Below are 22,489 nucleotides of genomic sequence, written 5' to 3'. Positions count from 1 at the left end.
AATTAACTAGAAGCTAAATCTGAGAATCTTACACAGAAGGCAGCAAAAAAAGAGATAAAAAATATGAATGAAAAGTTGAGACATGGAGAAATGGAGCATACTAATTTTTTTTTTTGAGATTTTATTTATTTATTTGACAGAGAGCACAAGCAGGGGGAGTGGCAGGCAGAGGGAGAGGGAGAAGCAGGCTCACTGCTGAGCAAGGAGCCCAATGTGGGGCTCAGTTCCAGGATCCTGGGATCATGACCTGAGCTGAAGGCAAATGCTTAGCCGACTGAACCACTCAGGTGCCTAAACATACTATTTTTTATTTATTTATTTTTATTTAAATTCAATTAATTAACATATAGTGTATTGTTAGTTTCAGAGGTAGAGTTCAGTGATTCATCAATCTCATGTAACACCCAGTGCTCATTACATCCTGTGCCCTCCTTAATGTCCATCACCCAGTTACCCCATCTGCCCACCCCCTTGTCCCCCAGCAACCCTGTTTGTTTCCTATGATTAAGAGTCTCTTACGGTTTATGTCCCTCTCTGGTTTCATCTTGTTTTATTTTTCCCTCCCTTCCCCTGTGATCCTCTGTTTTGTTTCTTAAATTACACATATGAGTGAGGTCATTGGATAATTGTCTTTGACTTATTTCGCTTAGCATAATACCCTCTAGTTCCATCGACGTCGTTGCAAATGGCAAGATTTCATTTTTTTTGATGGCTGAGTAGTATTCCATTGTATATACCACATCTTCTTTATCTATTCATCTGTCAATGGACATCTGGGCTCTTTCCATGGTTTGGCTATTGCAGATTTTGCTACTATAAACATTGGGATGCAGGTGCCCCTTCAGATCACTACATTTGTATCTTTGGGGTAAATCCATAGTAATGCAATTGCTGGGTTGTAGGGTAGCTCTATTTTCAACTTTATGAGGAACCGCCATACTGTTTTCCACAGTGGCTGTACAAGCTTGCATTCCCACCAACAGTGTAGGAGGGTTCCCCTTTCTCAGCATCCTCACCAACATCTGTCCTTAACTGACTTGTTAATTTTAGCCATTCTTACTAGTGTGAGGTGGTATCTCATTGAGGTTTTTATATGTATTTCCCTGATGGCGAGTGACATTGAGCATTTTTTCTTGTGTCTGTTGGCCATTTGGATGTCTTCTTTGGAGAAATGCCTGTTCATGTCTTCTGCCCATTTCTTGATTGGATTGTTTGTTCTTTGGCTGTTGAGTTTGATAAGTTCTTTATAGATTTTGAATACTAGCCCTTTATCTGATATGTCATTTGCAAATATCTTCTCCCATTCTGTTGGTTATCTTTTGGTTTTGTCGACTGTTTCCTTTGCTGTGCAAAAGCTTTTTATCTTGATGAAGTCCCAATAGTTCATTTTTGCCCTTGCTTCCCTTGTCTTTGGTGATGTTTCTAGGAAGAAGTTGCTGCGGCTGAGGTCTAAGAGGCTGCTGCCTGTGTTCTCCTCTAGGATTTCGGTGGATTCCAGCCTCACATTTAGGTCTTTTGTCCATTTTGAGTCTGTTTTTGTGTATGGCATAAGGAAATGGTCCAGTTTCATTCTTCTGCCTGTGGCTGTCCAATTTTGCCAACACTATTTGTTGAAGAGACTGTCTTTTTTTCCATTAGACATTCTTTCCTGCTTTATCAAAGATTAGTTGACCATAGAGTTGAGGGTCCATTTCTGGGTTCTCTATTCTGTTCCAAGGACAACCTAATTTTAAAATGTGCATATGGGGGGGGGGGCGGCGCCTGGGTGGCACAGTCAGTTAAGCGTCTGCCTTCAGCTCAGGTCAAGATCCCAGGCTCCTGGGATCGAGCCCCGTGTCAGGCTTCCTGCTCAGCAGGGAGCCTACTTCTCCCTCTCCCTCTGCCTGCTGCTCTGCATACTTGTGTTCTCTATCTCTCTGTCAAATAAATAAAATCTTTAAAAAAAAAAGTTTAGGGGCACCTGGGTGGCTCAGTCGTAAAGCATCTGCCTTCGGCTTAGGTCATGATCCCAGGGTCCTGGGATCGAGCCCCACATCGGGCTCCCTGCTCGGCGGGAAGCCTGCTTCTCCCTCTCCCTCTCCCACTCCTCCGGCTTGTGTTCCCTCTCTCCCTGTGTCTCTGTCAAATAAATAAATAAAATCTTTTAAAAAAAAGTTTAAAAAAATGTGCATATGTGGGCACCTGGGTGGCTCAGTCGGTTGGATGTCTGACTCTTGATTTCAGCTCAGGTCATGATCTCGGGGTGGTGGGATCGAGCCCCGTGTCGGGCTCTGCACTGAAAGTGGATCCTGCTTAAGACTCTCTCTCTCTCCCTCTCCCTTTGCCCCTTCCCCCCAGTGATCTGTCTCTCTCTCTAAGATAACTAAATAAATCTTAAGAAATAAAAAAAAATAAAATGTGCATAAGATCTGAATTTTCACTTCTTCAAAGATACACAAATAACTAATAAATACGTAAAAGATGTTAACATCATTAGTTATTAGGGAAATGCAAATAAAACCACAAAGAGATACCACTTCACACCTATTAGAATGGCTGTAATAAATGAGACAAACAATAACAAGTGTTGGGAAAGACATGGAGGAATTAGAACCCTCATCCACTGCTGGTAGGAATGTAAAATGTGCAGCCAGTGAAAAACAGTCTGTTACTCAAAACATTAAACATAGATTACCATATAACAGCAATTCCATTCCTACTTATATATTCAAGAGAAATAAAAGCAAAATATATACATCTATACACAAAAATATACATGAATGTTCATAAAAGCATTATTCTATATTATACCATATATAACACACAATAATAGCATATATAATATGTATCACCATATATATTATAGTACATAACATAACTATATAATATATACTATATGTAGTATATTAGTATATAATATGTAAGTTAGTATGTAATATATTAGTATATTATACTAGCCAAAAAGTGGAAACTACTCAATGTCCATTACCTGATGAATGAATAAGTAAAATAGAGTATAATCCACACGATGGAATATTACTCAGCCATAAAAAGGAATGAAGTGGGACGCCTGGGTGGCTCAGTCCACTGAGCGTCTGCCTTCAGCTCAGATCATGATCCTGGGGTCCTGGGATTGAGTCCCACATCGGGTTCCTTGCTCGGCGAGGAGCCGGCTTCTCCCTCTCCCTCTGCTGCTCCTCCTGCTTGTGCTCTCTCTCTCTCTCTCTCTCAGAAAAATAATTAATTAATTAATTAATTATAAAAATGCTATATAATATATTTAACAATAAAATAAAAAGGAATGAAGTATTGACACAACACGGATGAAACTTTAAAGCATTATGCTAATTAAGCGAAGCCAGTTACAAAGGACCACATATTGATTCAATTTATATGATATACCCAGAATAAGCAAATCTGTAGAGGCAGAAAGTAGATTAGTGTTTTCCTAGGGCTGCAGTAACTGGAGAAGACAATGGGAAGGAAGTGGGGAATGGCTGTTAATAGATACAGGATTTCTTTTTGGAGTGATGAGATGTTCTAAAACTAATTGTGGTAATGGTTGCATAACTCCACAGATATGCTAAAAACCACTGAATTGTACATTTTAAATAGGTGAACTGTGGACTATGTGAATACTTCAATAAAGCTGTTGGAAAAAGAAGTCCCGTGAAAGTGTTACAAACTAAGATTTAGTCTAACTTAAGAGGTAAGTTAGAGAAAGGGACAGAATATTCTGTGATGCAATGTCTGGAGATGCTGTGGCAAAATTTATATAAACTCTCATTTTGTCTTTTGGTTTTCTCCTCTCTACACAGCATATTAGTTTTTCTTTGTTGTATCAGTTATCCATTGACACATCCTTAGAGAAAGGGACAAAATATTCTGTGATGCAATGTCTGGAGATGCTGTGGCAAAATTTATATAAACTCTCATTTTGTCTCTTGGTTTTCTCCTCTCTACACAGCATATTAGTTTTTCTTTGTTGTATCAGTTATCCATTGACACAATAATCTGATGACAAACCACCTGAAGCCATACGCTCGCTGCTCACCAGTCTATGGTAGCTGAGCCGTTATCTGATCTTGCATTGATCTTTGCTGGGTTCTCCCACATGTTGGAGGTTGGCTGGCTGTTTTCTGGATAAGGATGGTCTCTGCTTTTCTTCACTTGTCTCTTTACATCTCTCAAATGGACAAGCTGGGGCAAGTTCTCATGCTGGGGCAGAGATTCAAAAGTGAACAAGCTCAGGGCACAAGAGAGCAAGCAGAAATGCACAGGTGCTTTTCAAGCCCCTGCTTGTTCACATCTGTTAACATTCCATTTGCCTAGGTAAGTTACATGGCTGAACCCATAGTCTGAGGGAGAGGGGCCTACAAAGTTACAAAGCAAAGGATACGGAGACAAGGAGCCGGTAATTGGGGCCATTGATATAATACATAGTTGTGTTTATAAATTTTGCTTATTTTTTAGTAAACTCAACATAGTTTATTTCATATTGTGAATTTAGTCTTGAAGTAAAGAATTACTTCTTGAGGTAAAATTTCTTCTGTTGTTATGTGTTATTGCAAAAGTATAAGAAACAAAGAAATTATAGCCAAGTAAAATGAGCATAAGGAAATGTGATCATTTCCCCTACCTATAGAGATGGTCTCTCTTGATGTATATTCTCCCAGGGCTCTTCCTCTTTCTCCAATAAAATGTATGTATTCATTATAAATTTTCTCGAGAAATTAAAATTAAGTATTTAATTTTTTATTAAATATGCACTTTCTTTTTTTTCCCCTTGAGCTCATTTTTGTCAAAGGGCTTATTGCACAAAAGTGTTACCAAACAACATAAAGAATTGTCTATCATCACCATAAAATGAATGGCAAAATCCCTATGACAAGACTGTCCAGTCTACTTTCTGTATACGCTGTTGCAGCACTGTTCAGCTTCTATTTCCTGTGCATCGTCCACATAATCTCACCTTGAATTTCCCACATTTCCCACTGACTGATGGCCCAGCAGGCCTGGCACTGCTGTATGGTATACCAAATAATCATCGGAGGCAGCAATATCTAATACTTCTGTCTCCACCGCCCAAGATCACAGAGCTCACTGTCCTTGCCTTATTTGTTCAGGAAGTACCCAGCATGTTGTTCTTGAAAGGGAATTAATAGGCCTCTTGACTCTGGAAAGGGTTGGAAAAAGACATACAGATTATTGCTGATTATATTTCAATTTTAACTGGGAGTTACAGTGAGAATTCTGTTTGCTTCATATGTGTCTCACAGGCTAGAGATGGCAGAAGCTGAAATGCAAAGTGGTGGTTTACCAAGCTCATTCCAGCATATTGTAATGCAACTATTAATAATGGTATGTGGTTTCAAAAAAATGACAAATCTGAGACAAATGCCAAACTGGATGGCAGCTGGACCACAGTAAGCCTGAAGCATTGTTGCTCTAATGATAAAGCTGTAGAAATTAAAACAATGCAGTGTGGGCACAGGGATAGACAATCAGACCATTGACAGAATCAAGAGACCAGAAACTGACCTATAGATAAATGGACGCCTGGTATATGATAGATCTGTAAGGAAAGAGTAAATGGTACTGAAAATTTTGGTTATCTATATGGGAGAAAATGAATGTGGACCTTTACCTTACACTAATCATAAAAATAAATTCATAATGGACTCAAATGTGAAGGGCAAATGTTTAAAATATCTAGAAAAAAATGAGTACAAGTGCTTTATGACTTTGGTGTGGTAAAGAATTCCTTAAATGAGACACAAAAAATTGATAAATTTAACTACATTAAAATTGGTAACTTCTGTTCATAAAAAGACACCATAAGGAGAGTAAAAAGGACAAGCTACAAATTCAAGATATCTGCACCTCAAGTAACAGAGGTTTAGGATCCAGAATATGTAAAGAATTCTTATGAGTCAATAAGAAAAAGACAACACAATAGTAAAATGAATGAAAAGGCATGACAAAACATTTAAAAATATAAATTGTCAATCAGGACACAAAAAGATGATTGACCTCATTCATAATCAGGGGCATGCAACACAAAACCAAAGGAAGATATTTTATCATAGCGATAAGATTGGCACAAAATTAAAACATCAGAAACCGCCAAGTGTTGATGAAGATGTAGAGCAGTTAGAACACTCACTCACTGTGTTGAGACTGACAAATTTAAAAACATTTTGATATTTTCTGCTAAAGATGCACAAACATTATGACTCAGTGATTCAACTCTTATGGTTATATGTCCTAGAGAAACTTTTACACAGCTTACCATAAGACGTGTGAAAATGATCTTAAAGTATTGTTTATGATAACAAACAAAAACAATTGGAAGCAACTTGTTGTTTATAGATTGGAGATAAATTGTGGAATATTCATGAACTGCAGTTACATGGATCAACATGGTTGAATATAAAACATACTACTGAGCAAAAAAAAAGTCTCCAAGAATTAAATAACAGTTTAATTTCATCGTTATAAATATATACATTTCAAAAACAGCAAAATCAAAAAATATTTTTGTGAATATCTACATGTATAGAAATAGTCTAAAAGCTTACTTGTGAATGATAACACCACTTTCAGAATAATAGTTACCCATGGGGATAGAAGGCAGGAAATGGATTTAGGAAGAAAATAATAAACTGTTTCAACTGTGTTATTACTTTCTTTCTCTTTTCTAAAACAATTATGGGAACGTGCAAAAATTTGATAAAGCTGGTAGTGGACATATGTTGCTTAGTGTGTTATTTTTTTTTCTATGCAATCAGTTGATATACATAATAAAAATGTTTTCCAAAGACAAACATGCAGAGGAGAAAAGCGCTGTCCTGCTGCTTCCCTCCATGGAAGCTGACTTCAGCACCATCTCTCTCCTTTGCTCAGCCTAGCACCAAACACGACTGAGCTGGGAGGGCCCTCCTGGGATTCTACCTCCCTACAGACTAAGGCATAAGGGTGGACTGCATCTGGCCTACCTTGATAGTCCTTGCTCTAAATTGTCCCCGAGGGTAGCCAGTGGGGCTTAGGGGGCTGGAGGGAAACTGGCTCTCCACCATGCTTTTTACACTGTGTGCCTGGCACAAAGGAGGTGTCCGAGATGTATTTGTTGAGTCGACGCAAGCCATTGTCAGCACTTCTGTGAGCTGCTGGTAGGACATGAAAATAGCTACATGATGAGGTGGTGTTCACTAGCGTCTGTTGAGGTGCCTACCTCTGCCAGCACTCTAGCTAACATTCTCTGGGAAACCTGGCCCATTTGCAGGAGGCTGACAGCAGGTATTCAGAATTTTTAGGATTTGGGCTTAATTTCAGATAAGCAGGGCAATCTGGGCTCCATGCCAATGAGAAGCAGATCCTGCTGTCTTTTCCTGCCTTTTTAATATTTCCAGCCAAGTTCTTACACCCATCCATCCATATAAAACTTTCTTGTGCAGAAAGTCATCTGAGCAACTGGCAGAGCACCATCTCGGAGTTTTCTATTTTTATCCGTGTGTGTAATCAATGGGAACATAGTGTGACAGAAATGGAGAATTATGAATTGATAAGAACAAACTATTGACACTTGTTTTTGTTCCTGGGCAAGCTAACAAAAGAAAATGTACCTCATGTGCAGAAGTATAATGTACATTTTATGGGTCAGCCTTTCTACAAATATACCCAGTTTCTGTGTCTATTTTCAGGAAGGAAAAAAATACATATGCTTTCAACATTCAAACTGGTTTGGAAAAAGTTTTCACAAGAGCTTGATTTTTTAGAAACATTAAGATATAAGATACTATCAGCCCTTTCTCCTCTAAATGATTAGCCTGTGAATTCAATATCTGTTTTCTGCCATCCTTTTTAATCAAAACTATTTTTCTCCAACTTGGTAACACAGTTGATAATTTTTTTTAAGATTTTATTTATTTATTTGAGAGAGAGAATGAGAGAGAGAGAGAGAGCACATGAGCGGAGGGAGGGTCAGAGGGAGAAGCAGACTCCCCACCGAGCAGGGAGCCCGATGCGGGACCTGATCCCGGAACTCCAGGATCATGACCTGAGCCGAAGGCAGTCGCTTAACCAACTGAGCCACCCAGGCACCCCACAGTTGATAATTTTTTTAATCGCATTTCAAAAATTGTACCACCCTAAAAATAAACTTTTTATTTTCCATGGTCTTCCTTTCCAGTCTTTCTCCATACAAAGGAATTCCTTTTACTTAGTGGAATCAACAGCATATAGATTTGTCTGCTATTTTGTTTAGATGTATAATGTGACTTCAAAATAAAATGGCACACGAGTCTCATCACTTCATAGTCATGCTGACAATACACTGTCACATATACATTCACATAAGATAGATAAAAATGTGTATATTTTTAAGTATCTATGCATTTTATTGTATGTAAATATTACCTCCATTTTAAAAAAACACTGGGATTTTTTTTTTTAAGTTGACTCTTTGAAACTAGCAGTGTTCTCAACCAAGATAGAGCAGAGATTTATTTAGGGCTTAAAAGTGAATAAAGTTGAGGTATTTAGAATAGTCCACCATAGGGATAGAAAGTAGAATGGTGGTTACCAGGAGCTGGGAGGAGAGGGGGAATGGGGAGCTATTGTTTAATGGAAGTTTCAGTTTGGGAAGATGAAAAAGTTCTGGAGGTTGGTGGTGGTGATCGTCATCCAACCATGTGAATGCACTCAACGCCGCTGAACTTTAAAATGGTTAAAATGGTAAATTTTATGTTTGCATATTTTACTGCAGTTTTTTAAAAAACTAAACAAAGTTAATTACCAAGTAAAAACATCTGCTGCCTCATATTCATTTTGAAAATGTGATAATATGTAAATAATACATTGTTAAGATGCATTGAGTTTCTGAATAGTAGGTTCAGAAAAAAATGAACAAAGGAATTTCACCTCACAATTAAAAATTAAACTTAACAGATGTGATTTGCTGTAGATTAATGAAAATTGAAGGAGACTTTGAAATTGTGGGAGGCCCAGAATTGGTAATTAGTTCACTCGTTCAAAATCTTAGTCCGTTCAGGCTACTATAACAAACTGCCAGAGTCTGGGTGCCTTATAAATAACATAAATTTGTATCTCACAGTCCCGGAGGCCAGAAGTCAGAGATCAGGGTGCCAGCATGGTCAAGTGAGAGTTTTCTTCTGGGCCACAAACTTCTCATTGTGTCCTCACATGGCAGATTCGAGCAGCAGCTCTGAGGGATCTCATTTATAAGGCACTAAGCCAGGTGCCAGGGTGGCTCAGTGGGTTTAGTATCTGCCCTGGGCTCAGGTCATGATCCCAGGGTCCTGGGATTGAGCCCCACATTGAGCTCCCTGCTCAATGGGGAGTCTGCTTCTCCCTCTGCTCCTCTTCCTTCCCCTCCTGGTCCCCCCTCCCCCGCACCTCCCCTTGCTCCTTCTCTCTTTCTCTCTCAAAAATAAATAAATAAATAATCTTTAAAAATATATAAATAAGGCACTAATCCCATTCCCCAGGGCTCCACCCTCATGACCTAATCACCTCCCAAAGAACCCACCTTGAAACACCATCAAATTGCAAGTTAGAATTTCAATGTATGAATTTTGGGGGGACCCAAACATTCAGTCTGTAGCAAAGTCTCACACCTACTGAATGACAGAGATGTGAAAATCCAGGCAATTTTTACTAAATAGTAAAAAATGATTACGATTTTTAATACTATATGGATTCAGATTTTTAAATATTATGTTTTATTGTGTTTGTATTCATATTTAAATTCATTAAATATGTATTAGTTTCAATATTTTTTAAAAAATTATTCTTCTGGCTATAAGAGAATATATGATCCTTGTAGAAAATTTAGAAAATAAGAAAAAATTTTAAATCACCCATACTCTCACCTCTAATAGGTACTTACTTGTTAATATTTTGGTGTTTTTTTCTTTTTTCCAGACTATTTTGTATATGTAGCTGAAATGACTATACATAAAATTTTGTGCCCTCTTTTTTTAACTCAATATTATATGTCTTTAACTAGTTATTTAAGTTGGGGCACCTGGGTGACTCAGTTGGTTAAGCGACTGCCTTCGGCTCAGGGCATGATCCCAGGGTCCTGGAATCAAGGCCTGCTTGGGGCTCCCTGCATGGGGCTCCCTGCTCCGCAGGAAGCCTGCCTCTCCCTCTCCCACTCCCCCTGCTTGTGTTCCGTCTCTCGCTGTCTCTCTCTGTCAATTAAATAAATAAATAAAATCTTAAAAAAAAAACTAGTTATTTAAGTTTCTTTATAAACATAGTTTTAAATGTCTTCAGAGTATTCTAACTTATGGCTGCATCATACTTTGCTTAATCATTCTTTCATTGTTGGACATTTAAGCTATTTACAATCTTTGTTATAGATAATGTGATCTGCTTCTTTATGTGTAAGGGTTTTATCTGCATTTCAAATTATTATTTAGGAGAGAGTTCTAGAAGTAGAATTACTAAGTAAAGATTATTCATATTTTTAAGATACTTGGTTTCTGTTGAGCTGTAATTTACTTTTAAGCCATTTTAAGTGCTATTTGTAAATTATTAGTCGCCTATTTTTTTTATTGTGAGTTACTGTCCTTACTGGTTTATATGAGCTCTTTATATATTAGTATGTTAACCCATTGTCATATTTGCTATAGCTATTTTACAGGTTGTTTCTTATTTTTTAATTTTCTTTATGCTATTTTACATATCTATGTTGTCAAAACTATTGAGTTTTACTTCATAATTCATCCTTGCTTTTTAAAATGTTTAATTTTATTAATGGCTCAGTAATAATAAAGATAGAGGTCTGACACTCACTGTTTCCATACACTATTTCAAGCTTTTGCAGTAGGAACAACCAAACCAGATTCTTGTGCAAATGTGTTACTTTACATAACTTTATATTTTTTACATAACAGTTCTTTTGAAGCTTAAAAAAGTTCCTTCTCAACAACCTATATTTTCATCCATATGGAATTGACTAAGTATATGGAACAAACAAAATACAGTGGAAAACTAAGGAGTCCTTGAAAAGTCATGCAACATAGCTGTATGTAGTGACACATAAAGATGTTAATGACATTATTGAGGAGGAAGGAAGAATATAATGCAGGAAATAAAGAACATGCCACTCGTGTAAGATTAAGCATATATATACACAGGAAAATGTCTGGAGAGACTTTACCAAAAATCTGCCAGTGTTTATTTCTAGATCATGAGTCTTCAGGTAATTTTTCTTATATTCTTTTGTGCTTTTCTGATTTGTTTCAATATTTCACAATGAACACGAATCATTTTTACTAAAATAACCAATTTATTTTTAAAAGCATGAACAAAACTTTTTTCACATACAGAGGGACAATAATATTTGCCTATTTTTTTCTTGATCTTTAACTAAATATGTAGACAAATAACATTTTCCTTAGCATTTGAGCAATTTCCAAAAAGGTATATACATCTCTACACATGGGTCAAATATACACTCATATCAGTAAATGCGTTTCCCAAGAAACTTGGGACTTCTAAATAATGGATAAAAGTTCTGACTGAAAAGAACTCTTCGGTGAGTTATTCTAATCCGAGACCTTCCTACTACATAACTCTCTGGATGATGTCATACAAACCTCTTCCTGCATCTGGGAATGTTTCCAGTGGCTACACGTGGGAGCTTCCCGTTTTTGTTCTAAGTGAGTGATGTTTACTGGAAATGAAGGTGCGCTAGCAAGATCTCAGTTCAGATAGCTTTGTGGGGGCAGGAAAGAAGGATTGTGAGATGAATTTGGCCAAAAACTTTTACTTTCTCCCTTGTCATTATCTTGTTTTGATAGGTTGACTTACTTTTGTTTTGAAATTACCTCTTGTGAAAAACCTAGGAGGAATGATATGGGCTGTCTTCCTCCGCCCCTTCCTCCTCCTTCTCTCCCTACCATGACTCTCAACTCAAATCTTTCTTCCCCACCCCTCCCTACAAAACCTGTACCCTCACGTCAAGTATGGAGAGTAGATGGTGGTGGCCAAGAACCCACAGGTAAGATCGCTGGATATTTCTCTTAGATCTGAAAGGGACTTACAACAATAATTAGATGTGAACAAGAAAGGAAAAGGGATTTGTCCAAGATTGCAGAGTTGATGAGCGTCAAAACAAAGTGGAAAACCTGGGTTTCACATTCTTAGTTCAGGGCCTCTGGGTTAAAACCCATAAACTTTGTTAACATTTTTCGGAACTATGCATAAGGGCAACTTAGAGAGTTCCATGTAAAAGAGTGTGGTATAACAAGAGTTGATTATATTAAGAGGTTATTTTATGTTAAAGATCAGCTCTGTAAAATTAAAGAAGAAAAGCACCTAAATTACTGAGTTCTTCCCTATTTGCAGGTCCCCTTAATTGTGATTTTGTAGTATCAGAGCTATCTACAGTTTTTGTGTTTTTTTGTCAAAAAACTTAAAGATGAAAAATTCTCCATACCCAGTTAATTAAAAATTTCAAGACTAATATAACACAATGCTGCACTTTAGGAGATGGGGAGCTTATTGCAAATTCAAACAAGGATGTGATTTCACAACTTCTGAAAGGTCATGAATCTCTTACCAAATATCTGTCCTACTGTCAAATTACCATTACCTGTGCTGGGATATCCATGGGACACATTTGTAAGTATCAGAAAGACTAAAGCTGCAAATAAGCTCAAGTTATTCCAAAATGACAGTTTTCTATTATGGCTGTCATTTGGGTCTTCCATTCCTTTTAGGAAAGTTTGAGGAATAACTTCAAGTAAAGGACAGAACCTGCAGCTTGGGGCCTGCTGTCAACGAGGGAATATAGAGAAAACAGAGCTCTTCCATTTTCTTTTGTTTCTGACTTTCAGGAGGACATTTCTTCTCCACATGGAATGAGTAAGGTGAAGAGGAATAGAAAAATGGAATGAACCTTGGTAAGGGAAGATGAAAGCCCAAGATGGAGTAATAGAATGTGGAAAGGCCCAGAGCTGCTCTAAGTGAGTTCCAGCCCCCAACTTTGAGAAATAATGTCTTAGGGCCCTGAGAAAAAGTTATAATGGGATCACCAAACAATTGTCAGTGATCTTTTGGGCATCATGAAGAATTCGAGAGCTATCAGAAGACTGGAGACAGTGAAATATTCTAATTTTCAAAAAGAGAAGCCAGGGCCAGGAAAATTGTGGACAGTTGTCTACAACGTCAATCTCAGGCAAGATTCTAGAAGGAGTTACTAGAGGAACAGTTTCAGGCACTAATGAAGAAGGAATGATTAAGACCCAGAATAAATTCACTAAGGATAAGCCAAGACTGGCTTATATACTTCCTTCCTTGACAGGTTATGAGCTCTGTAGTTCTGGGAAAGCCCATACCTAGAGAGTATTTTGTCATTGGTTAGATATTTAATGAGCTTTTTCATGATATTCTTTTGGAAAAGAGGGAGAAATATGAATTGTTGGACTCTAGCATACTGAATGAATTAGTAATCAGTTGATTATATACACAAGGTGCTGACTAACGAATTCATACCAAACTACAAGGAAGTATATAATGATGCGTCCTAGGGCTGTGTCCTTCATCTGCCCCTCATAAATGCTTTCATAATAAATATACAGAAGGTGTGCTCATCAAATTTATAGGTAACCTGAAGTTAGAGGTATGGTGAATATTTGGATGACAGAATGAGAATCAGTGACTTGAATCTACAAGGATACATTTTTAAAAGCAATTAATATGAGGTCTTAAGGAACTAATTTTATCAATAGGAATGGCTTATACTTGCTTTAGCAGTAGCTAAGAGCTTTAGCCCAATTTGAGTCAGAAATGTAATGTGGTTGCCAAAAAAACCTAAGATTTTAAGCTATAGCCAGTGGTGTGGTGGTAAATGTGAAATAACTGGCTCTGGGGAGGAAAAAAGCACCTTGATTTATAGCACTTGCCAATTTCTGTCATGTAATTACTTCCATCATGGTCAATTTCAAGCTACCAACATGATGTCATTGAACACAGTTTGGAAGAGATTGGCAGTAGCACACCATTATATAGTATTCTCACCACACAGATACAATAAATGTAAATAAGCTCAAGAGAAGAGATAATAGTAATATATAATAAAATAATTAGGAAGTGATGAGTTTTAAGTATTACCTTTGTTGGTTTTTTCCTTTTGTTTTTCAAAGTTTTTATTTAAATTAAACTTAGTTAACATATAAGGTAGTATTGGTTTCAGGAATGGAATTTAGTGATTCATCACTTACGTATAATACCCAGTGCTCAACACAACAAACACCCTCCTTAATGCCTATCACCCATTTAGCCCATCCCCCCACCCCCATCCCCTCCAGCAACCCTCAGTTTGTTCTCTGCAGTTAAGAGTCTCTTACGGTTTGCCTCTCTCTCTCTGTTTTTGTCTTATTTTATCTTTCCCACTCCCTTTGTTCATCTGGTGTTTTTTAAACTTTTTTAAAGATTTTATTTATTTATTTGTCAGAGAGAGAGAGAGAGCCACAAGCAGAGGGAGAAGCAGACTCCCCTTCTGAGCAGGGAGCCCAATGTGGGACTCGATCCTAGGACCCTGGGATCATGACCTGAGCCAAAGGCAGATGCTTAACCAAATGAGCCACCCAGGCATCCCTGTTCATCTCTTTTGTTTCTTAAATTTATTACTTTGGTTTTAATAAAATATATGTAATTGTAAGTTTATATAATTTAACTTTTAATTATGGCTGCGTTTAACAATTGGCTCAAAGAATTCTTGAAAATTTAACACTCAGCTCTTGGAACTTTGTGTACCCAGGCTCCAGCCCATAGTAACAAGAAATGCGTAACTGGAACAAGGGAGGTGATAGCCCTGTTGTTCTCTGCAATTGTCAGGCCACACCCAGATCACTTCATTCCAGAACACATAACTTATAAGTCAAAGTGTTCTGAGATCAGGGCAGAGCCGCCAGGATGGCAGGGGCCCAAAGTCATGGGTCTGTGGAACAGTGGAGAGAACTAGGGCTGGAGCTCAAAGGCCCTGCATATGGGGTTAGGGTGGGAGGAACAGGTGAATGCTGTTTTCAAATATTTGAGGGACTGTTGTGTGAGGAAGGTCTAGGCCTAGAATTTATGCGTAAAAGAAAGATACAGGGAGACAGATTTCTGCTCAATATAAGAAAGAATAAGTAAATAGAGAATAAGGAAATGATAGATGATAGCTAGCTAGCTAGCTAGATAGATAGATAGATGAATGAGTGAATGAATAAAATATGTAAGAAAGAATTTTCAAAGCTGTCACAGGGGAATGGGTTGAGGGTAACCCTGCAGAAAGTGGGCAACAACCTTTAGGGGCACTGTAGAGGTGGTTCAAGCCTTGGAAGAAGGAAGAGTCTCCCTGAAGTCTATGATTTCTGATTTTTTAAAAGATTTTATTCATTTATTTGAGAGAGAGAAAGAGCATGAACAGGGGGAGGGACAGAGGGAGAAGCAGGCTCCCCCCCTGAGCGGGGAGCCCGATGTGGGGCTCAATCCCAGGACTCCAGGATCATGACCCGAGCCAAAGGCAGCTGATTAACTGACTGAGCCACCCGCATACCCCGATATCCTGATTTTTGATCTATTGCTCTTTCTAGGTACATGCAACGAGGCATCCCCCACTCCCGGCTTTGCTTGGCTCATATTAGAAGGCTGGTACAGGGGTGCCTTGGTGGTTCAGTTAGTTAAGCATCCGGCTCTTGATTTCGGCTCAGGTTGTGATCTCAGAGTTGTGAGATGGAGCCCTGAGTGGGGCTCTGCACTCAGCACAGAGTCTGCTAGAGATTCTCTCCGCCTCTTCCTCTTTCCCCCACCCCCAAACAAATAAATAAATAAAATCTTTTTTTAAAAAAAGTGTGGTTTATATTTTATATATATTTTTAAGATTTTATTTATTTGGTAGAGGGAGAGAGAGCACAAGCAGGGGGAGTGGCAGGCAGAGGCACAGGGAGAAGCAGGCTCTCCACTGAGCAGGGAGCCCAATGCAGGACTCAATCTCAGGACCCTGAGATCATGACCTGAGCCAAAGGCGGATACTTAACCAACTGAGCCACCCAGGCACCCCATACAGTGCACTTTAAAAAGCCTTTTTATTAAGGAAAATCAAATATTAAAAAGTAGAAAGAATAATATCATGAATACATCACTATGTTTCTACAATTATCAATTTGTGTCTGATCTTTATGATCTACACTCACACCTACATCCTACTCTGGATTGTTGAGAAACCAAACCTGACACCACCTCACTGCTTCCATGAATTTTGGTATGTTCTCTAAAATATAAGGACTCTGAAAATATACCCAACAATAACTTCATCACACTTAAGAAATTATTATTGATTCCCTAATATGATCTAAAATCCAGTCAGTATTTAAATTTTCTGCATTGTCTTATGAATTTTTTTCCTTGAATTTGCTCAAATGGGGATCTAACTAAGGTCTACACATTGCAATTGATTAATGTGTTTCCTCCAATCCATAGGTTTTCCTTTCATTATTTTTTCCCTTTTCTATTTATTCATTGAAGATGCTGAGTCATCTGTCCTTGAGCATTTTTCAATCTGGATTTTTCTGACCACATTATCATGATGTCTTTAACATGTTCCTCTGTCCCCTATATTTCCTGTGATTAGATCCATGTTTGATTTGGAGGGGCAGGAACCCTTCACGGATGGTATTGTATATTTCTCATTGGGAACAATGTCTGGCTCTCTTTTTGCTATGTGTCTACTAGGTCCATTAATCCATGAGGCATTGCAAATGGTGGTATTCCAATTCTATCACTCCTTCATTTATTAGTTGGAATACTTCTACAGAGGTATCTTGGGACACCTGGGTGGCTCAGTTGGTTAAGCATCTGCTTTTGGCTCAGGTCATGATCCCGAGGTCCTAGGATCGAGCCCCACATCGGGCTCCTTGCTCAGCGGGAAGCCTGCTTCTCCCTCTGCCTGCACTCTCCCTGCTTGTGCTCTCTCTCTCTCTGACAAATAAATAAAATCTTTAAAAAAAGAGAGAAATATCTTTTCCTCAACTATTTATACCCTGAAATACAGGTTGTACAGGAAATGTAAGATGAACACTTATTTACTAATTTTCAAAATGATGAATTGGTTTCCTGGCATCTGCCAAAGTTGACCAGTGAGGTATTTAATTTTTTTTTCATGTGTCCATGGTGTAGTTATTTCCCGACTTGCTTTATTTTTTAAATTTTAATTCCAGCATAGTTAACATCCAGTATTATATTAGTCTCAGGTATACAATATAGTAGTTCAACAATTCCATACATTTCTCAGTGCTCATTATGGTACGTGTACTCTTATTTTTTTAGATTTTATTTATTTATTTGACAGAGAGAGAGCATGAGCAGGGGTAGTGGCAGGCAGAGGGAGAGGCAGGCTCCCTACTGAGCAGGGAGCCTGACTCAGGACTCTGCAATCATGACCTGAGCCGAAGGCAGATGCTTAACCAACTGAGCCACCCAGGTGCCCGATAAGTGTACTTTTAATCTCCTTCACCTATGTCACCCATTCCCCCACCCACCTCCCCACCTTCCATCTTCCTAGAAATCGGTATTTGATTGTGTTTTAAGTATCATTATGAACTCACGGATGTTTTTAATGTATTTGAATCCATTGCTATTCTTATTAATATTCAACTGTGCCATCTTTGGGTAGTGGGAGTTTAGTCATGTTGGCTCCCAAGTCTTCTTAACATGATCCTAGTAATTTTCTTGATTTCTAGTATGACAAGATTCCTTATTTTCTAGACTTAGTTCATATATTTTCTGCCTCAGCTCTGAAATCATCCATTTCTCCAAGGACTCCAATTCTTTTTAATGGAAAATGAGATTTAGAGACAATACTCTGGGCTCTAGGGTTATCAGGCCACTGAGTTGATCATAATTTCTAGGCCATTTCAGTAGAAAAAGTTGAGAAATAATTTTCTTCTCCTCCCCTTCCTCTCTTCCTCCTTTTTCTTTTCTCTTTTTTTTAAAGATTTTATTTACTTATTTGACAAAGAGAGAGCACAAGCAGAGGGATCGGCAGAGGGAGAGGGAGAAGCAGGCTCCCCACTGAGTAGGGAGCCCCGATGTAGGACTCAATCCCAAGACCCTGGGATCATGACCCGAGCCAAACGAAAGCAGATGCTTAACTGACTGAGCCACCCAGGTGCCCCTCCTCTCCTTTCTCAAGAGAAAATACATAGTGAGTTCAAAGGACATTTTCAAACAGGACTACAAGGTGCTTTCTGAACTTCACCAATGTTGCATTTATATTTTCTTTCTCTCTTATCAAAAATCCCAATTCTCAAAGACATCAACACAGTTACTTATTTGCTTTATTTCACAGTAAACATACAACTGTCTTAGATTAACTGTTCCAATACTACTAGCAGTAGTAGGATTACTGAAATCCATTTAATTTTGTTATGTGGTTATTTTTATTTTTAGGCTTAACATAACAATGGAAATCAAATGAAAGCCACTGAAGTAGCTTCTTTCCATGTGGTTATTACACAGATTCACAGTATACATTTCAGCTCATTTCTTTCATTTTGATTTTGGTTTTTAGGAATTACTTTTTAATTTTTTTAATTATTATTTTTAAGATTTTATTTATTTATTTGATAGAGAGAGAGACACAGCGAGAGGGCGAACACAAGCAGGGGGAGTGGGAGAGGGAAAGCAGGCCTCCCGCAGAGCAGGGAGCCCAATGCGGGGCTCGATCCCAGGACCCCGGGACCATGACCTGAGCCGAAGGCAGACATTTAACAACTGAGCCACCAAGGCACCCCTACTTTTTAATTTTTTTAAAAATATATAAAATTATGTAAAATATTTACAAGTGTCTAAAGTCAAATCTACAATCCCAGCTGCATTCAGAAGAGTGTGTCTTCTACCCCAGGCCTCTCCACCTGTTCCTCCTCTCCCACATAGATGATCTTTTCCATTTTTTATTTTTTTAAAAGATTTTATATATGCATTTGACAGGGGGAGAGAGAGAGAGCGAGCACAAGCAGGGGGAGTGGCAGGCAGAGGGAGAAATAGGCTCCCCGCTGAGCAGGGAACCCGATGACTCAAGCCCGGGACTCCAGGATCATGACCTGAGTGAAAGGCAGATGCTTAACTGACTGAGCCACCCAGGCGTCCCCGATGATCTTTTTTAAAAATCAAGTTTTATGGTTTATTATTTCACTTAAAAAAATAAGCAAATGCTCTTATAGATTGAATACTCCTTCCTTAGATAAAACAGGAGCCCTCTACAGATACTTTTTTCTACCTTGCTTTGTTTTCACTAACTGTATATTCCCAAATTGCTCCCTATAGTCCTCCTTTGTTGTTGTTCTTTTTTTATAGTCCTCCTTTGTTTTTACAGCTGTGTAGTACTCCAGTGTGGGAATCAAACACAGGGTTTGTTACTTGAATGTTAGACACATTTAATCAAAATAAAAATTTAAAGCATTGTAACACAGAGCATGGTCTGCTGAGATAAAATTCAGGTACCCCTTGAAATGTGCCCTCAGTTTCTCTCTCCCACCTGTTTAGAAGCCCTGTGCTGTTTGTGCAGTTCCAATACCCTTTTCCCTGGGACACTCTAGCCTGAGCAAATGTCCTATATTTTTCAAACAATTCTCTCAGGCATCTAAATTAAGCCTTTTTTTTTCAGTCCATCCCCTTAAAACCCTGCTCTTTTTGAGGTGGCAATGCATGCTGAGGAGTTCATTTAAAAATAACTCCTGCAAAAGCTTTACCCACCTAATGAGTCACCTCTCCTGGGTAACATGAGGCCTTGACTTCAGATGTGCATACATCAGGACATCACTGGTTGCTTTATTAAGCACCATGTTTTTGTTGATAGTGCTTTAGTATTGCTTATAAAACAAACAAAGCAACTCACAATTATCCTGGATCTTGTTGGGCACAAACATCCCAAAGTAACAGATAATAACAATAATGGTAAATCATATGTACCTATGAATGTTGGGGATGAAGGATGTGGCAGCAGTTTTTCTTGCCTTTTAATATGGCAAGGTTTGTTTTTTTTTTTTTTTTGGTTTTGTTTGTTTGCTTGTTTGCCTTATGTGGGTAACAGAAATACAAATTTTTACAAATGCTCTGCCCAGGAGAACTACCACGTCCTGGGATAGACTTTGCACTGAAAAACAGATGACCCACCGTGACAAGATAAAGATGAGAGTTTATTCTGGAGACAGAAGAGAAAAGGGAACCAGAATAAAAAGTATAGGCTCAAACTTAAAATATGAGAAATCTCAGTAATTTTACACACACACACACACACACACACACACACAACTATAAGCTACTTCATCAGAACCAGCCACCAGCCTGGAAGCTGCCACTGAAATCCAGAGAGCTATAGAGTACAACCTGGAAAGGCCTGGTGTGGAGGGTCTGGAGTAACCCTCCTGAGCTGTCCAGACCTCACACAAGAAGGACAGAAGTGAGCAGAATAGGAACAGAGAGTAGGGCCAGAGCTGCTTGGCCACTGTGGCTAGCTTCTCTGCATCTGTAGACCTTGAAGAGAAATGGGATTAGTTACTATCTAGTAACTTATTTTTCTTAAGAAAAGCCCACACTCTTATCTCAGATGGAACCACTATAAGGAGATTTAATATATAGAACTCTGAATTTAAAAATATAAATTTGCGGGAAACCTGGGTGGCTCAGTCCGTTAAGCATCTGCCTTCGGCTCAGGTCGTGGTCCCACGGTCCTGGGATTGAGTCCCGCATCGGGCTCCCTGCTCAGCGGAGAGGCTGCTTCTCTCTCTGCCTGCCACTCCCCCTGCTTGTGCTCTCGCTCGCTCTCTCTCTGACAAATAAATAAATAAAATCTTTTAAAAAATAAATAAAAATGTAAATTTGGGCATGATAATTTGCATTATGCAATTTACTACAACATTTATAAAGTCAAGGAATTTAGATCTAGAAATGTCTCAGAAAAATTTAGCGCTTTAGGCCTCTAAGCATTTATACATTCTGTGCACTTAGCTTAGAATTCCCTTTCCCCATATCTTCTCATCCTAATAAACTGTTCATTCTTTAAGACCCAACTCAGTGTTACTTCCTCTCTGTACTCCCATAACACTTAGTATATATCTCTTATAACAGTATCAAATTGTATTGCAATTATTTGTCTATTGCTTGTTTTCTACTAGGAGTTCTTTTGGAGGAGGAGCCTGTTCTTTACACACCTTAGTGCTTGGCCAAGTGCCTGGCATAAAAAATACTGAATATTTATTAAGTGATCATAGAAGCCAACTTAGGACCAATTAATCCTCCAAGTATAAGAAGCTGAGACCCCAAAATTTTCTTTAAATTCAGTAATGCAATAAGTGTCTGCTGAGTGTCTACCACGTGCCTACTTGTATAAGGCTAAATGTCTTTAGTGAATTTAAATGTGATTCAAAGTATGCTTAATTTCTGTTTGTCCACAGATCAAAAGATAAATGCTAGAACTTTATAAGTCCTCAGAGAAAGATTAAATTATATTCAGAATTGGTTTACATCAATGTATTATATTCTAAGTGAGCATCACCCAAGAACAGTGTCTGCAGAAAGCTACCTTAATTGTGCATGTGTGTGTGTGTGTGTGTGTGTGTGAGAGAGAGAGAGAGAGAGAGAGAGAGAGAGGTATGGGGGGCAGGTTGAATGTCCAATTTAATTTAGGAAACACTGGGTTAAATAAGTAGTGTCTTCCCTAAACTTTCAACATACTTAATAGTGATTAGTTAAATCTCCAAGAACAACATCTAACTTGTAGTGTTTCACAAATTCATTTGCCTAGGAAACCCCCCCTTTGTTGTTATGCTTATTAATATACTCCAGAAATGGTGTTCTGAGAAGCACAGAGTTGGTAAATGGACCTGTTCTTTGGAAAAGTGCTCACCCATGTTTAGTGAGGACTTCAAAGGAAAATAGAAGCCAGAGTCAAAGGGCTGATGATAAAGCTCTGGGGTAGAGGGCAGAACATAGCTGGAGGAGAAGGAAAGGTTTGGAGGAGAGGCAGTGGCAGGGAGACTGGGGAGGTAGCTGGTCCTATCTAGGGCCTGCAAGAGGGCTGCAAGCAGACATCGGAGAAGCTGTTTTCTTGCTAAGCTCTGTGAAGCATTTGGGGCACAAGCAGATGGACTCCAGGGCAAGATATAAGATGTATCACAAAGAGAGCTGAGAGCACTCCTGCAGGGACATGCAGCATGATGTCAGCCCTCTGGGGACTCCAGAGGACACAGGCACCCTGCCTGTAGCTCCCCACGAGCTGCCACACATCGAAGCCATGGTGTCTATCTGTGGGGACAGGAGAAGAAGGAAATGCAGGGGCACAAAGCAGGTGACCAGGTGATTTCATCAAATCTGTGAAACCCCCAACCCAGGGAGCTACTGGACAGAATTCGGGTTGGTTTTAAGAAGGGGTTGTAGCAACGGGGAGCAAAAGTAGATGGAAACAGAGCCAGGGAACAGGATTGGCTCCCTA

General features: G+C 38.7%; 1 long non-coding RNA gene across 1 annotated transcript; it reads left to right on the top strand.

Annotated features, from left to right (window-relative positions):
- The first annotated feature begins 11,763 nt into the window (after positions 1-11,763).
- On the top strand, positions 11,764-15,635 carry LOC113937654. Its single transcript, XR_003524664.1, has 3 exons — positions 11,764-12,013; positions 12,852-12,980; positions 15,594-15,635. It is a non-coding gene; the product is annotated as an uncharacterized LOC113937654 (long non-coding RNA).
- The last annotated feature ends 6,854 nt before the right edge of the window (positions 15,636-22,489 follow it).

This window comes from Zalophus californianus, chromosome 8 (genome assembly GCF_009762305.2).
Source record: "Zalophus californianus isolate mZalCal1 chromosome 8, mZalCal1.pri.v2, whole genome shotgun sequence".
In the NCBI taxonomy this organism is placed as follows: Eukaryota; Metazoa; Chordata; class Mammalia; order Carnivora; family Otariidae; genus Zalophus; species Zalophus californianus.
The sequence above is the reverse complement of the archived record's forward strand: the minus strand, read 5'-3'. Positions and strand labels throughout refer to the sequence as shown.